The following is a 19,185-nucleotide window of genomic DNA, read 5'->3' as shown; positions in this document are numbered from 1 at the left end:
ATAGTAAGTAGCATAAACACATAAAAAACATCCACACAAATGTTTGACACCAAAATTTAATGTGGAAACCCAATTTGGGAAAAATCACCAAGTACCATGCTACCCGTGAGGCCTCGCCTCAACCCATCCTAGCATAGTGATACATTACTATTATTTTGATACCCATGACTCGAGATGTCGAGACATTATCTGATGCTTTGAACATATTATATTATTTCATGTTGTGTGATGTTTACCTTCAGAGATATTGATGTTTTTCATTTAATGTTTTATGTATATGTATGTTGAAGAACTAAGTAAATGCAAGATTAACACTTTGATTATGGAATTTTTATGATTAAGGATCTAAGTAGGATGAAAGAAACCCTGATTGATGTATGCTTTAATTTATGTGAATTTCTAATACATATATACATACGTACATGTGATTTTACAGGACTACTAATGTGTGCAATGAGTGTGCAGGATTATTTAGCCAAGAAACTCGATGGAGGAACAAAACTGATCCCTATGTGCTAATTTTGGAAACCTTGTTGTTCATAATTCAAGTATTTTAAATGTGAGATGTATGTATATATCTTTCTATGATTAGTAAATGTTAATGTTCGTAACTATGTTCTTTTAGTGTCGCTTGACACTCGTGAATTGTTTATGTTCTTCAACATGCTAGTTAGGGTTTCCTATGTAACCTTTGGACCTAAGTCAGATTAAGTTAGTGTCTTTTTGCTAATTTGGTTCTTAATCGAGTTTAGTCACCCTTAATCTGAATTAGTGCTTAATCTACTTTTTTAGAGTTGTTAGATGGTCCTAATTATTTCCTAGCTTTTTTTTGGTTCCAAACCTATTCCTAAGTCTTTTAAACATGAAATATTTATACCCAAAGAGTATGGGTATGGGTTGGGGGCATTTTCCAACCCCTAAGCCCCTTTTATTAACTATTGAGGTCACTCAAAAAGTCTATTTTTGCCTTTGTGCGAAAATTACAAGTGGCTACCATGAGTTGCATTACCTCACCTCCACTTAGTGGTTAACCTTAGTATGAGTTGAGTTAGAAACTTCTAGATTAGTAGGTGGGTGGGGGAAGTTATTGCCCTTTTTGGTGATTGATTTTGAGACTTATTTAGAGGTCCTTCTTGGAGTAGTTTTGGTTGTTACCCAATCTCTACTTTTAGAGAGGATTCTTGGAAGAGTGAAGGAAGGAAGGGAAAAGCTCTACTCAAATTTGTTCATTTGCCATTACCTCTTTGTGAAGGTAGGAGTTTTCATCCCCCTTGTTTAGTTTTTCATGCTTGTTTCATGCTTATGCTATGGTGTTGTTATTTGGATGCTTGTGTGTATGTTGGATATGTTGGGAAGGATTGCAACCATGTTTTTTGAATGTTTTCTTGTATGGGTGTTTTGGTATTACTCACCCTTGGAGAGGGCAGAAGTGACCAATTTTGGGAAAGGTCTTTTTAGTTGGACTCCAACAAGTGTAGAGTCTCTTCTCAAGATGAGAAGAGGGAGAGAGGGTAGGGTGTTATGGGCCCCTACCTGTCAGCACAAACCTCGTATGAGTTTGGTATGTTAAAATGGAAGAACGGAAGTTCTTGGTTTATAGCCCTGATTGGGCATCTATTTTGGTGTTGTGTCTGACTTCTCCTGTTGGAAGAATCCACCTTTCCCTAGTTTTGATTCATTGTGAATCCTGTTGTGAAAACCTAGTAAGAATATGCATGTTTTATTTGTCTCTTGGTCATGCTTGTTGACACCTGATCAGATTTTGTTCTCTCCATAGTTCTTAGAAAAGTGTTGTAGAAATTGTTATGTAACCCTTGATGAGGGCCATGAAGGAAATTCAATTAAATTGTTGTAATTTGGGATTGAAATCTTATGTAATTGTATTTCAAAACTTTGTTGTAATGGCAACGACGTCGAGTTTTCTTCCTGGTTCTTTCTCGGTTGAGCCTTTGAATCAGGTTTGCCAATAAAATGGTGTTTGAGTAATATTGCTTATCATGAGATTTAATCGTAATTTTCAGTTATTTGGATGCACATCAAAAATAGAATGAAATGATGATGGTTTAGTTAAGAAAAATTTTCAAGTTATCTTATATGTTAAAAATGAAAATTATGTTAAGGAAAGAAAAATGGTTATGGTTGATATTTCAATTCAAGTTTGTTTAGGAGATCAAATAAATCATGTATTATTGTGACACAACTATTAAATCCATGTTTTAAATCCATTCAATAAAATACCCCTTTTTGTCAAAAAAATATAGTGGCTTGAAAATGTATACTTAGAAAAATTATGACTTCAAAAAAAAAAAGTGTTCCAAGAGAGTAAAAACTCTCTAGTTTTTGTATGGATAACTAATTTATTCCCCCATTGTAACAGACAATCTTTAAAAAATTCCTTTTCATATTTTGGTTGGACAATATATTTAAATTAACCAAATTATAAATAAATATATCAATGCAAAAATAAAACTTTTAACATATTAACTATCCTAAATATCCTAGTCTAACCACATAACTTTATGTCTTAAATGCTTAACCATCTCCCCTTGGGTGTCAGTTGGTTATACATTTTTAAAATGGTTTTTGTTTAAAAATAATGTCAATATTGATCATGAGGGTGACATCACCTTGTCCCCTCAATCTGACCTTGTGCAGCGGTAAAAGTTCTTTTTGGGATACGTTGAGTGTAAGTGTTTGGTTTTAAAACTGAATTAATTTTAAAAGTGTTATCAATTTCCCACTTGACTTAGGACACCTATTTCCACCCATGCATGTCCCTTGTGCGCCTATGCCTGCGCTTGCCTTGCTTTGGGCAGAGCGCTATCCAAAGGACAACACTTGGGATGTGCATGTCCTTTTGGGCAAGCACTTGGGTAGGTTTAGGGTGATTTTAGGGGGGGTTAGTAAGTAGGTTAGTGTTAGTATTAATGTTAGTTAATGTGTTAAGAAATTTTTTAGAATATGTTATGTTATGATTTTGTTAGTGACTTTTTTTTTGTTAATTGTTAACAATTTTAGTTAGTTGTTATGTTAATATAGTTTTGTTTAATTTTGTAATATAATTTTAGTTAGTTTTTATATTAATGTTAATTTAGTTTTTTTGAATATTATTTAATTTTAATTTAAAAGATAGTTAGTTAGTTTAAATTTAATTAAGTTTAGATTTAGTTAGTTTAGTTTTAATTAATTTAGTTGGTTAATTATTTTAGAAAGTTTTAATTAAAGGATTAGTTAAATTTAGTAGTTGTTATTTTAATTAAATTTACATTTAATAAGTTTTAGTTAATGTTTTTTGGAGTAGTATTAGTTAGTGGTCTAAATATTTATTTAAATGTAATTTTGTTAGTTTTAATCGAGTATTTGGTTAGTAATTTTTAAAATTAGATTCTAATTAAGTAGTAAATTTAAATTAAGTAGAATTAATGAAATAACGAAACAAATGTCGATATCATTTTTATAACAAAAGTTGAAAATCTTAATGATGTATTCGTCCACAAAATTTTATATAATTAAGATGAAACGTAAAGAACCTTTACTTAAAATGTGATCTTAACCATATCAAACTTAGAGAATTTTAATTATTAATTTTTTTTTTTTTAAAAATTGTGTGTTCTTGCCTCGTAGTTTGGGCATGACACTACCACTTTTCACTCTTTTGAAGTGAGCTCTGTTAGGAGATAAAGTTGTTAAAGTTTACAAAACACGTTGTTAGGTGTGACTCTGTTAAAGGATTTAATCACCTTATTAGGGGTGGCCTTGTTAGAGGAATTTAGAACATTCCCTTACAATATCCCATTATTAAAGGATTTACAAATGATTTTTAAGCCAAACTTAATCAAAATGATTTCATTTCTACCAAAATGATTAGAAAGTAACAACTAGGTTTGATATGATAACATACAACTCACTTTGCAAATTCAGATCCCCATCACCGAAATCCTAGTTCATTGATTGGACCCCATCATTTTCAACAACTCATATTAGCTTGGCAACTCTTTAAGAAATCTCCCACATCACAAACTTTGCATTTCTCCTTTGCAAGTCTATTCTCCACTTGTCTCTAATAATTCCAATCCAACAACCAACATAAAAAATTTCATATCCCTCCTTAAATAGGTATCTTAGATCTTTTCCACTTAAAAAAAATCATATACTAAGGGTTACAAATAGATTCAATAGATTCAATGAATCTAGCCATATTATGTTCTTCTTCTTCCTTCTTGAAACTTCTAGAAATATTCCCTCAAATCTTAGCCTTTGATCGCTTAGCTAATCCTTTCCATGCATTAAATAATCCATCTCATCAATACTTATCGTCAACATATTTTGATTATTTTGAGATTTCAATTGTGTTGGGCAAAAATATTGATTCTCTCTCAAACTCTTAGTTTCTCGACACCCAGTCATAACTATTTTTTTCTTCTTAATCATCATTGGATCACTAGGTTATCACTAAATTGTCTTGCTCAGTTTACACTATGCAACTCAGTCGTTACTATCATTCAAATATCTTTGTCACTAAACCAATATTGATACTTGTCCAACATTGTTCTGCTTGGCAATACTTATGTTCTTTAATCTTCTACTTCATATACTCAGTTACTTTACAACTGATCTTTCTTCCTTTCTTATTATAATAAATAAACAACACATTATCTTATCAAGTACTAACTTATCAAGTGCCCATTGTAATTTCATAACACTTTCATATCTCAACTCAACCTTTCACTAAGTCATCTCAAGATCTTTTTTTTTCAAATCCTCTTTATCAAACAAATGATATGGCACTCTATATTGTTAGTAAATTTATTAGTAGTAAGGTTTGACGTCAATAGCAACATAACAATTATTCCACAATTATAGTTCCAACAATCTCCCTCTTTGGAATTTATGGCAACACCTTCAAAATGAAACATCTTCTAAGTTACCATACAATCCAAAAGGTAACAAACACCTCAAGTGTTTCACTACTCATCTCCCTTTGTGTTCAAGTAGGTAGATCTTCATTAATATCCTTAGTTTCATTCTAATTCTCATCCATCTTTGCAAATATGCTCCCTCTAAATATCAGTTTCATTTTCTCATCATCTTGTGTATTATTCCCTCTTACTTTATTCATCATATTACTCCTTCATGGTCACCACATCCTTCTCCTATCTTTCTCTCCCTCTCTCTCATATATTTTTCTCTTTCCCATAACTTTATTTCCCTCTTTGACAATAATGCCAAGGAGATTCCAATCACCATATTAGATTCACTGTCAAACATCTCTATTTTAATGCAAATATCAACTATTTTTTATCTATAGTATTACTCCTTCTATGATCAGGTAACAACTTCTATTTAAACTCTTCTCACTACTTGAAATTACTCCACATCTTTAGGAAGATCCTAAAGTATGATCTCCTGCATCAATATGCAAGAAATTTTGATAATTTTTTTTAATACAATGCTATATCTCTTCTCAATTTGTTTTAGATAGTGGAATGCCAAATAAATTTCCTCTTAAGTATACACGTTCTTCTTTAGGTAGTGCCTTAGTGAATATGTCAGTTGTCTTCTCCTTTGTGTTTATGTATTCAAGCCTTACTTTTTTATCTTGCACCAACTCTCTCAAGTAATGGTACTTGATCTCAATATGCTTTGTCTTTGTATGCATTATAGGATTATATTAAATGTTTATAGAACTTGTATTATCACAATAGATCATTATAGGTTTAGTAATCTCTTCCTTCACACCTTTCAACAATTGTTTTATCCAGACAATATTTGAACAATTCATTGCTGCATCAACATATTTAGCTTCTATTGTGGATTTTAAAATATGGTTTTCTTCTTGCTTGTCCATGAAATTAGTCTCTTTCTTAGAAAGAAAAAACCTTCACTAGTTCTTTTTTTGGCATCAACATTACTATCCCAATCAGTATCTATATATACTTTTAGCTCAAACTTGTCACTCTTTTTGCACCATAAGCCATAGTATGATGTGCCTTTTAGATATCTTATTATTCTTTTCACAAACTTCATGTGATTTTCCTTAGGATTATGAAAAAATATTTTAACTATTCCAACTTCTAATGTAGTGTCAGGTCTTATATGAACAACATATTGCAATTTTTGAATCATTGATCTATACAATGTTTGTTTTACCTCTATAGAATCATCATTATTTGAAAGATTATGTCCAGTGGCCATAGGTGTTCCAACTTGTTTTGGATCTTCCATAACATAAGCTTTTAGGATCTCCTTAATATACTTTAATCGTGTAATATATATTTCTCCTTTCTTTTGATAGACTTGTAAACTAACAAAGAATTTAATTTCTCCAAACATTGACATCTCAAACTATTTCTTCATTTCATTTGTAAAAGTTTTACACAATGAATCTTGTCCTCCAAATATGATATCATCAACAAAAATCTCAGCTAGCAATACCTTATTCTTAGACTTACTGAAGTACAGATTCTTGTTATCATTAGTTTTTGCAAAACCAATCTTTACCAAATAAGTATGTAGCTTAATAAATCCTTTGCATTGTTCAATATAGACTTATTCTTCTAGTATGCTATTCAAAAATGAAGACTTCACATCCATTTGATAAACTTAAAAACCTTTGTAAGTAGCATATGCAAGAAATTCTTTTACACCTTCTAACCTTACAACTAGAGAAAATGTCTCTCCATAGTCAATTCCTTCCTCTTATGCATAACCCTTACAAACTAGTCTTGCTTTGTTCCTTGTGACTTCACTTTTATCATTCAATTTTTTCCTAATGCCCACTTCGTTCCAATCACATTCTTGTTTTTTGGTCTAGGTACTATTGTCAATGTCTTATTATTTTCAACTTGATCAATTTCCTCATTCATGGCTCTTATCCAGTCTTCATTCTCAAGTGCATCCTTAATTATTCTAGGTTCAAACTCACAAAAAAAACATGTATCATTATACAATATATTTCTTGTCATAAATCCTAAATCTTTATCTCCAATGATTTTATTTATTGTATGATGTCTTCTTACATATTTTGTTAGCATGAGTTTATATCTTCTCACTTCTAGAGGTAGTACAATTGGTTCTACATGTTCAATATCTACATGCCCCTCTTGTTCTATCTCTAGCTCTATCATAGGTTCATCCATCTAATGGTCAACATTCTCTACCAATTGCTAAACTTCAATAGTCTAAAGTTATTAGGTTGTTGTTGCTTGACAATGCTCCTCTATTGATACTTGACAATGTCCTCAATCTACATCACTTTAGTTGGTCTCTTAGGTTTAGGAATGGTACTAGGTTCTCCTTCATAGTCATATGCAAAATTTATGTAATTTTCTTATCCCTTCTTGCATTCAACTTCATTATTTTCTTCAAATTCATCAAATCTAATATTTTCTCTTTCCACAATCTTGCTAGTGTTAGAAGTCAAACACTTATATGCCTTACTCTATGTGGAATATCCTAGGAATATGTCTTCATTACTTTTTGCATCAAGTTTACCTTTCCTAGTATCTTTCAAAATATAATATTTTCTTCAAAAAAATTTGAAGTAATTCACATTAGGTGCATGACCATACCAATGTGCAAAAGATGTTTTATTAGTACCTTTCTTGACTTGTGCTCAATTTAAGGTATAAACACAGCACTTACAACTTCTCTCCATAATTTTTGTGAGACATTCTTTTCCATCATTAATGTTCTTGCACAATCCATGATAGATCTACTCCTTCTTTGAGCTATACCATTATGTGGTGGAGTTTTAAGTGAAGACATATACATTATGATACCTCTATCATTACATAATATGTTGAGTTATTTAGATATAAATTATCTTCCTCTATTAACTCTCAAGCATTTCAAAATCTTACCTATTTCTTTCTTAACTCTAGCCAAATACCACTTGAACATTTGAAAAGCATTAGATTTTTCTTTGAGAAACATCACAATCAATATTGTACAGTAGTCATCAAAAAATAAGATAAAGTACTTATTGCCATCATAGGTTTTCATTTTAATAGGATCACATAAATCATTATGAGCTAATTTCAAAACATCATTAGGAGCATCAACTCTTTTCTTGAAATTAGACTTTGCATGTTTTTTTAGTTGATAATATTTGCACATCACTTCATTAGGTTTACTTAGTTTTGGTCATCTTCTTACTCTCTTCTTCTTACTAATCTCAACAAGATTATCAAAGTTCACATGAAACAACCTCCCATGCCATAGAGAAACATCGTCAAATTTTGCAAACAAACATGTTTCATTAGATAAGTCTAGATAGAACAAGTTACCTCTAGTTTTCTCTCAACTTCCAATTAGTTCACTAGTAGCATCATAAATCTTTTCTTTCCTATTCTAAAACTAAACTCTATAACCTAAATTGATCAACTATGCCACACTCAAAAAGTTATATTTCAAACCTTCAATCCAATATGCACAATCACATTTAATCTTATCATTTAGTATAATTAATCCTTTACCTTTCACATAACATGGAGCATCATTTCCAAACTTGGCACTACTTCCACTATAATGTACTAGCTTATCAAACTTAATATACCACCAATTAGGTGATGTGAATATCCACTATCATTTATCCATCTATCATCCTTTCTTATATGTGAGATTAAAGCATATTATCATACATTTCATCATCAGATTCATCTTTCATAGCAATATAGACAACTTCATCGTATTCATTAGTGTCACTATCAATAGTTTCTTCAACAATGTAACCAAATTTTTTACCTTTTCCCTTGTAATCTCAATTTCCTTGGTATTTAGTGTCCTTCCTTTCATCCTTTTCTTCTCTACTAGGACACCTTTTTGCAATATGGCCACCCTTGTTACATGTAAAACAAATAATAGGGAGTTTACCTTTGTATTTTACCTTTCCTCTTGGTAGCCTTTTAATCACTAATACCTCAAGTTCATCAAGAGTCAATTTTGGTTTGAAATGATAACTCTCAACATTAGTAGTTGTGTAATTATTGAAATGAGCCAATTCAAAAGTTGTGAGTATACCAACTAGACTATCCAATGTTAGATCATTACCAGTTGTACATTTAAGTTCTTGTATAGTAGAAACTCTAATAGCATAGATAGGAAGTAAAGTTTGTTGAAAATTGACTATATGAAGATATTTAAATATTATCATTAATGGGAACACATGATGTACATACTTGTAGTAAAACTAAAAAATAAAGGTACTTTAGCTTTTTGGTACTCAAAAAAATTGTTTAAGTATGAAAATGGTTTATAGCAATGCATTTTTTTATATGTAAAATGTTTTTGATGTCATATTATGACTAACAGGTTAGATGGAGATAGTATAAATGTTGGCCTAGACATGTATAATCTTGGACATTAGTACAAATAGTATAGAAGAATGATAATTAAGATGTACAAGACATCAAAATGAAAGGTAAAGGAATTATTTTGTTTAAAAAATAGTTACTTGATCAATTAGGGCTGACATCCTAGATGTTTACTCTATGTTGGAAAAGTATATTATGGTCTTAGCTGACCTAGCAACAATTTGTGAAAATGCATGGTATTTATGCAAAGGATACCTTGTGAGGTTAAGTGTACATTTTTTTATGTGAAAGTGATATGTGAACTTTTTGTGAAGTGATATATGCAAAGTTTTTGAGAACCTAATTTCATGATCCAAGATCAAGCTAAGGTTAAAGATCAACTAAGAAGAAGTTATAAAATCTATACTTCTATATTTGAGGAACTTAAATTTTAGTTACTTGTTTGGGCAGTGAGCTCTTCTCACATACATTATACTACAACTCCTAATAGGGTTGGAATATCCTAACAAGGATTCAAAGTCTCCTAATAGGGACTCTATATACTAAAATTCTCATTGACTCCTAATAGGGTCCATCATTTAACAAGGAACACATAGACACACACACGCACGTGCATGCACACACATGTGCACACACACACACACACACATATTAGTATATCTTTGTGGGCATCATTCCCACTAGGGTTTCCCCAGTTAACAAAATATGGTGTTATGAGTTCTCTTTGTGTATGGTTACTTTTACTTTTCAACATTGTATGTTTACTTTCTTATGCATGGTTCAATGTAAATAATAATATCCAATTGGCAAAAAAAGTTTTTAAAATACTAATTCACCCCCCCTCTCAGTATTCCATATTTTTAACAATTGGTATCAAAGAGAAGTTACTCAGAAGAGGCTTAACAACTTGAGTAGGATCCCTATGGATATGGAATAGTTGATGAAGAACCTTAAAGAGGCACTTGAACAAATTATTCTCCTTACCAAAGAAAGAGATAAGATGAAGGATATATATGAAGACTCCAAAGTATACATTGGACAACTGAAGGGAAAGATTGAACAGCTCAAATCTAAGCTTGAATCTACTGAATCTAAGACTAGTGATGATGGATATTCAAAGCTGAAAATAGAGTACAAGATATTGAAGCATGTGTTGAAGATTAGTAATCTGAAGTTAAGTTTAAAGAATGATCCTAACAAGTTGAATCTGAATTGAAGACTAAAGATTCAGATCTTAGAGCCTATCTAGCAAATTTGACATTTGCGCTTGAAGCATTAAAAGTAAATCATGATTAACTTCATAAGTACAACACTATTGTGAAAGGTGAACTAACTCAAAGTAAGGTACAACTTGAAAATCTTTATTGTAGCAGAGAAAATCTTGATGAATCTATGCCGATGGAAAGACCTACATATGATAAGATTGGTCTTGGTTACCTATTTAATATGTCTACAAAGAAACCTAAAACTGGATCAGATCTAAAAGAAAAAGATAAATCTAATAATAAGATTGAATCCAGTCAATCTTTTGATAAATCTTAAGAAATTGAACCAAAGAAGGAAATAGAGAAATTGGATGAACCTAAGTAAATAGAATCTCCTAAAAGAACTAGGTATGAATTTAGAGGTAAGTGTTTTTATGTAATAAAATAGGTCATATGAAAAGAAATTGTAAAAAAAAAAATCATTTAATCATGTAAAAAAATTTTATTGTTATAATTTTAATGGTATGGGTCATAAATAAATTGATTGTAAGAAGCCTAAATATGATAATGATAAAAGGAATAGTAGAATGTCTAGAAATACAAACCCTATAGATAGAAGAAAATCTAATGAGAGGACATCAAGAGAAAGAACACCTTTTTATGAAAGAAAGTAGATCATGTATTATAAGTGTAAAAAATTTGGACATAAAGCCTAGAATTGTCAAGCACCTATTGATCCAAAAAATCACAAAAGTAGAACCCTAGTATGTTAGTTATGCAACAACTTCAGACATACAACAAAATACTACAGAATAGACAGATGCAACAATGGAAGAAACTTCAAAAATGATAAAAGGAATCATGAAAGAAACTTTGGAACTAAGAAAGCCAATGAAGACCAAAAAAATGTAGTTAGTGAACTTCGAGAAGAAATTTATGAGGCATTTGTAAAAGGATTGAATATTTTTGAGGAAATGTTAGATGATGCAGAGATTAAAAAAAAATAAAGTCAAGAATTGAGTTTGATTCAACTAAGTTGAATTAAGCTTGTACTAGAACTCAAAACTCTAGATAGAGATAGAACTATGAGTAGTGAGGCTAGGAAAAGGTGTATCTAGATGAGTCTAGACTATGGCTATGCTTTCTTGGAGTTTGGAGCTTTTAGTAACAAATTATGAAGGAAATAAGAATTACTATTTTAAGTAGAGAAGGTTGATTCTATAACAAGTAGATGGAAACTATTTTTTATAGAGAATTTTGTGAAGCATTTTTATGATGGATGGAAGTTATAGTAATCCTTGAGTAGCATTTGAAGATTAGATAGATGATCTTGAGCAGAGACTTGATTTTGGAAAGTAATTAACATGTTTCTCAAGTTAGCAAAGTATGCAATTAATGCAAGTTCAAGTTGGATAAAAATATTACAAAACATAATTATTTCCACATTATGAATCATTTCAAAATATTAGAGCATACATAAGCAATTTTTAAAGGCAATTTTGAGCAAAACTCTACTTTAGAAAAAATGTATTTTTATTTCTTGTGTAGAATTTGTTGGATAAATTTCTATTTGGAGTAATTATGGATATGTGAGTAGTTTAGAATGTTGAGAATGTTGATAGACCCAAAGTGAAGGTTTTTCCTATGACAACTTTAGAGGAAAAACCTAATTTGGAAGATTTAGGAAGCTACTTGTCTAGAAAATTTGAGATTGTTGGAAGTGAATTCATGAACAAGGACATGAAAATTATTTTCAATCATGATATGATTGTAAGATCTAGATATGAGAATTTGAAGGATTTGGATTTAGTCAGATATTACTTTTACTATGAACTTGATATCGAGGAATGGACTCAAATTATATTAAGAAAAATTCACAATGGAATGATTTGGATGGGAGAAGACATAGTTGATGTTTTTTCTAACCTTATACATGAGGTTACTTGTCTTAATAAGCAAGGTAGTGTACCCATTAGAGAGAAACTGGTTAAGAATAAGGTGGAACTTAACACCAAAGCACTTTATAATGGTAAGGCAATGGTGATCAACACCATCAAACAACATTATGTGAGATTCTTGAGCAGGAATCATTGTATATTCTATTTGTGAAAGTTCCAAAAGTGATGAGTTGTTAGAAAGTTTCATTTATGCAGCTTATAAGATTTGTGTTGAGAAAGAACAAGTGAATTTGAGTGAGATTCTGAGAGTACAACTCCTTGAGAATTTGGAAAGGATTAACAGGATTAATTATGTTGTATTTAGATTTTGGTCTAATTAATCACATTTTATTTCATGTACTTAAGAGATTTCTATTTCTATCAATTATTGATATTATGAGCAGTGAATGATGTACTATAAACAAGATAATAGATGTGTGCAGGAGGCATCTTGTAGAGAAAATCTTAGACAACAAAAATTTGATTATGAAAACATTTCAAAATGAGATGAAGCAAAGATTTAGAATTTCCCTTGCAATTGTTGACAGATTTAAGAATGATATATGTTTTATGGTGGATACAAATCTAACCAATATTGAAGCAGTAGAACCAAGAGAAACATTTCATGAGCCCTTAGGTTATGAGTTGAGTGATGATATAGCTATTGGCTACATTGATTTAATGTTGAAATCCAAAATAGATCAAGCTTCATATAGATTTGGAACTTATGAGGAGGTAACTTAGTTAGCCTACCAAACATCATTAGAGAAAGCATCCTATAAGAAAGTTTAGACTATGGTGAAGAAAGCACTGATTGAGGCTAGCATGATAGAAAGTGAGTCACAGGTAGTAAGGAAAATGATCTCTAGACTAAAATATATTGGTGAACAAGGTGTGATGCATGTGACACCCCTATTAGTTAGTCAAACATCTAGTGTATCTATTGCAGAAACTCTTGTAGAACAAAGCATTCCATATGTTGTTGTATTAGCAGAGAAACCTAGTGAACCTAAGGGGAAGTCTAAGAGGTTAGTAGAAGTTGAGACTCACAAGGAAAAGAGAGCCAAGCAACAAGCTATTAGAGCTGGAAAAAGGAAGAAGGAATTGCTGACAATTAAAGATTTCAGTGAGGAAGAAGTAGAAGAAGAAGAAGTCAAATAACCAGAAAAGGTTATTGTTTCCAAGTAGCCAGCAAGTAATACAAGGGAATCATGGAAACCAAAAATCAACACAATCATTTTCAATGAAGGAAACTTTGTGTAGATGAACAAGTTCTATGATTTATACAATGATATTGAGAAGGAACAAATAGATATCTATATTGTGAGATATATGATTCATAATAACTTGAAACTTGAGAGTATTAAAAGCATGATGAATCAAAATGTCTATAATAGACATATAGCTAAGAAGACACTAGTTCATGAAGAAGAGATGGAACTTCAAAAGTCAATGCTAAGAACTATGTGCAAGATAGATGATAAAGATGAAATCAAGAAACTGTTGAAGAAACTAGCACCTTACTTGTGAAGTATGATGAGGCCATTTTTGTTCATGGGAGGAGAAAATAATGTTATAAGAAGTGAAATTACAACAACCATCAATCAAATGATGAGTGAGTTAAAGGAAAAACCTACAACTACAAAGAAAACTTTGGAGGTATTAGTAAGTGGTGATACTATGCAAATTGATCAAACAAATGTTATTGTTAAAATTGATGACAATCCATTCAATCAGCCTAAATCTTATTCAGAAGATATTCAAGATCAGTTGAGACTAATTGAGCAAGAGAAAATATAGCTAGAAGAAGAAAAGAAAAAATTTGAAGAAGCCAAGTTCAAATTGCTTGAGGAGGAGAAGAAGCAAAAAGAATAAGAAAAGAGGAGAGAAAATGAAAAAGAAAAGAAAGAAGAAAAAAAGAAAGAAAAAGAAAGAAAAGAAAGAGAAGAAAAAGAACAAGAAGAGAGAAAACCAAAGGACATAGAGAAGAAACAAGAGGAAAATGTGGTGAAAGCATCTAGCTTATCCACTCCTATATCTCTTGCTAACCTTATGATGGTGATCAAAATGACTTGATCTTATCTTTGACAAAAGTGATCGAGAAGAATAGAAAAGTCAATAGTTTACAAAGAGCATTAATGGAGGTGACTGATAGATTGCACATCACCCTCTTAGCCAAACATACAAAAAAAGAACCTAAATGAAGAGCTTAAGTAGTTGTAAAATCATTTGATGATGAGTTTACAAATTTTAAGGCTCAAATTTAACATGATGCTAATCTTTTTAGCACCATTTGTTAGAATAATTAGAATCATTTGATGAGTCTTTATACTTGTATCAAGGAAGTTTGAAAATGTCAAAAAGTTGGCAAGGTATTGTAGATCAAATATACTTTTTCTCATAAGTTAACAATAGAGTTGGATAACAAGATTCAAGGGAAGCTAAAGTGAGCTAGAAGCTCTAACCAGTCAGATACATCAACCTTCTTGCATGATTGATGAATTTAAAGGAAAAATTTCCGGTGCTCACTGTGACATCAAAAAACTAAAATTTGATAAAGAACAAGTTTTGAGAAGACTATCAGAATTTAGAGAGTCTATTGCTTTGAAGATATTAGCTATTGAGAGACAATTGGAGGAATATGTCGAAGCAAAGGACACTTATTCCAATTTTACATACTCTAACCTTAATGTAGTTGAAATTGCATCATATGCCTTATGTGCAATGCTCACTTCTACTGAAGCAACAAAGGATACATGGGAGGAAGGTATGAATAGTTTGAGGATAATTTTTGATGATTGAATGAAGATAATTGTTGGAATTACAAGTGGGAAAGGAGTAAACTTTTAAGAGAGGGGGTGAATCAGGAGTTTAAACTTGGGCTCATAAAACTTTCACCTTTCATACATCACATGCATAATAAATTGAAATAACATATAAAGCATATGTATTAATCTTGTAAACATGTAATCAAACACATACACTTAACACTAGATATTATTACCTAGAAACCCTCCAAATGAGAAGGTAAAACTAGGGTGGGGATGACACCCACAAATCTTCACTACTATAGTAATAAAGTGTATCAAATTAAGGTTACAATGGTTTGACCATGAATCATGGTTTTCCCTGTAAAAGGCCTACCCTATTAAAGGCTTACAAAGACTATTAAGTCCCACCTTGTTAGAAGTGTGCCTTGTTAGAGGACTTAAACTTACAATTAAGTAAGAACCCTATTAAAGGATTTCATAGAGCCTATTAAGACTACTCTATGAAGAGATTTAACTAAAATCGCCTATCAAAATGTCGTAGCATAGATCCTTCGGTTGGCACTTGCTTTCTCGATAATAGATCAACTCTACCTAATCTTTGATTGATCCTTCATGATCTAATGTATCAATGTTGTATCCTCTATCCTCTATTCTTCAGTTAACTGATTCTACAATTTACTCTTACTACTAAGTTACCTTGAATGCTCTACAAACTATCTTGTTTGCTCCTCCAATTTGATCATTCAACCCTTTGCAATGCTCTCTACATCATTGAAAATTTAGGTTTTCATCCTCCTTAAGAAGACTTAGCTAGCTTAGGGTTAGGTGTGAATCTACAGCTGAGATTCATCCATTTTTCCACTTAAACCTTCCCGTTTTCTAATTGGTTGCATGTAATTGCATAGTAAATCTACATATAGATTCGTCCTTATCTCCAAAAGATCAAAATATATCCTTAGGTTGGCTAAAAAATGGTTTAGATAGTTTTTTGTTACATAACAAACAAATATGTCCAATTTGTGTCACTCAACATATGTAGTCTTTGATGCTCAACATACATTATTCTAACTTGGCACCTGAATTGCTCAACATGTACTATTTACTCGGCACTTGAATCACTCGACATGGTCTATCTACTTAGCACTTGAGTGATTGGGCACATGAGTGTCTTGATACTTAGTATAACTCATCATGGTCTAATATTTACATGTTGTACTCAACATGCATTACTAGCTTGGCATGAGCTAAGTAAATGTCTTAACTGTGTTGACACTCACTTGTCAAAACCAATCTAAGATCAACAATCTCCCCCTTTGACATGAGTGTCAAAAATAGTTGAATATACATAATCAATCTAATCTTCTCTAGTATAACATATGACTTCAAAATTTAAAATTTTTGCAATAACCTTTATACCTCAAAATGTATAACTCCCCTTGAGTTAGTATGACTATTCTATATCCAAAATTTGTTCTTCTTTCTAAGTGGTTTTCTCTACTGACTAATACTCTTTGACTTCCATGCAATTATACTCTTTCATGCTCTCCCTTAGCTAATATCTATTCTGCTCTATTTCTATTTCTACATTGTATTTCTCCCCCTTTCTTTATTCTCATCCTTTTTGTTGTGTCCCCCTTTCTCTATCTCCCCCTGCTGTTGTCTCCCCCATAGGATATTATCCCCCTTTTTGACACTTATGTAAAATGGGCTATACATGTATATAGTGTGTTTGTCCAAAAATGATTTATGGACCTCCATTATAATTTTAAGAGCTACATCCTAGTTGTCACATGCAACATCTAGTGACTTGAGTTGGATGGCAAGCTTGGCAACAAGGTGTACTAGGCCATCTAGAGTAAAAAGATTGGGTTCTTTCTTTAGCAAAGTTTCTGCATAGCCTAGCTCCTTGTGCAATATCTCCATATGAGGGGTGAGAGATGCATGTATACTTGTCAGTTTGGCTCTTATGCTAGCCTCTTCTTCTATTAATATAGCTAATTAACTTTATGTTTGAAGCAATGTATTAAAATGCTTCTCACTCTGAGCTGGGTTTTGAGGTAACCTTGTACTTGATATATTGAGATTTCTCTCTCGGCTCAAATATGATGTCTGGTCTCTTGGGTGAAGAGTGTAGGGTCACACAATTTTTTGTACAATGAGAATATATTCTTAAGTACCTTCTTCAAATCCTCAACCTTTGTTGCCAATCCTACTTGAGTTAGTGCTATCTCACCAGATATCTTCTTATTGACCTTGATCTAGAATTTCTTTTCTGAACACTCTAAAAGTTTAGCACTTGTATCAATGTCTTCATTGTTGACATTTTCCACCATGTCTGACAATTTCTCTAGTAGTGGCTTGGTCTCTTTAGGAGTAGGTAGGATAAATGCATCTAGAAAGATGTCTTTTATGTCTTGAAGAGCTTTCTTCTACTTGTATTCTCTCCTAAGCATTTCTTGATGCTTCTTCTTCTCTAGAGCTTGTTACAAAATGCTTATTTGATCTAAGGTCATTGTATCATAATCAAAATTTGGAATAATAATCTCTTCGTAAAGAGTGATATCACCATATTAAATTACCTTTTCATCTTTTGAAAAGCTTGAGCCTGGCACTAAGATCTCTAATGGTATAGCTTCCATGCTCAGCTTCTGAAGAACTTTTGTAAGAGAAGTGCAAAATGTTGGTAGAGTTACCAATGCCTGGATGGATTCTTGCTCCTTTATCTTATGTGTTTGCTCACCTTCTTTAGATTATCTCTTGTCTAATACAATGACCTAAATAACACCTTTTCCTTGTGCTTTAGGTATAGAAGAATCTATCTATGTACATTTGTATCTTTTTCTTCTTCCTACTTCTTCTCAAGAGTAACAACTTTCACAAGTGTATCAATCTTAGTGGGTGTATCTACTATAGTTTGAATCAAAGGTTGCACTTTAGTAACTAAAGGTATGGTAGAAGGTGGTTCTTGTTGATTCATCTTGTCCCTTGTGATATTAATTACTACCTTTTGGAGTTCATCTACACTCACTAATACTAGATTATCACATAACTTAGCATGTAGTGTAGATTGGTCCAATATTTTCTTCAAGTCATCTCCAGTTAGTGGATTGGTATTCTAAGTTGATGCATTAGGAACATCCTTGACAATAATATTTTTAGTTGACTTGATTGTGTCATGTGGGGGACTGACACTCAACACTTGTGTATCTTCCACACTCTATACATCTCATTGCTATTCAACTGTAGCCATGTCATCATCTTTCTTTTGTGTTTCTTCCCCAACTATATTATCTTTATTCTCATCTTCCTATTTGTCATCATCTTCTTTTTCATCTTCATCTTTATCATCATTTTTACCCTCAAAAGGGTCAAATTCCCCTTGTTTTATAGTGGTCAACCCATAGATTAGTTTCCATATTTGGGTGGATTTCTTGACCTCACACTTAATGTTTTTTTGAAGTATGTTGAAGGCTCTTTACATAGGTGTAAATCTAACTCTATATTTCTTAGTAGCCTTAGCAATCTGCCCTTTTGTTAGTTCTGGCATTACTTGGGCCAATGTAGTTTCCCTTATTTGTTTTTCCAAATTTAAACAATAATGACATTGTTGTTCAACTAAATCATATAATTTCTTGGGTATTGAGTTAGAAAATTCTAATGGCATAGTCTTAAATTTAGACGTCATTACATAAGGGCATCTTTTACTAACTTTTTCCCTTCTTTCTCAATTTTCTTAAAATCAATAGGCTTATATCCAAACAAATCTGCATTATCTTTGACATTTTCACATAGATTCTCAATATTAGAAAGTGGTTTGTGACTTACCACTTTGAATTGACTTAAATAATCTGATTTAGTCTTCTCTTCAACTAATTCAAGCTATGCAACATACTTTCTTCTCTTTTGCTTCTGCACTTGGCCTCCTTGTTTTGTAGCCTTAGTCTTTTCCTTAGCCTTT

The sequence above is a fragment of the Cupressus sempervirens genome, chromosome 5 (genome assembly GCF_028749045.1).
Source record: "Cupressus sempervirens isolate cs-2001-9-10 chromosome 5, ASM2874904v1, whole genome shotgun sequence".
Lineage (NCBI taxonomy): Eukaryota > Viridiplantae > Streptophyta > Pinopsida > Cupressales > Cupressaceae > Cupressus > Cupressus sempervirens.
The sequence above is the reverse complement of the archived record's forward strand: the minus strand, read 5'-3'. Positions refer to the sequence as shown.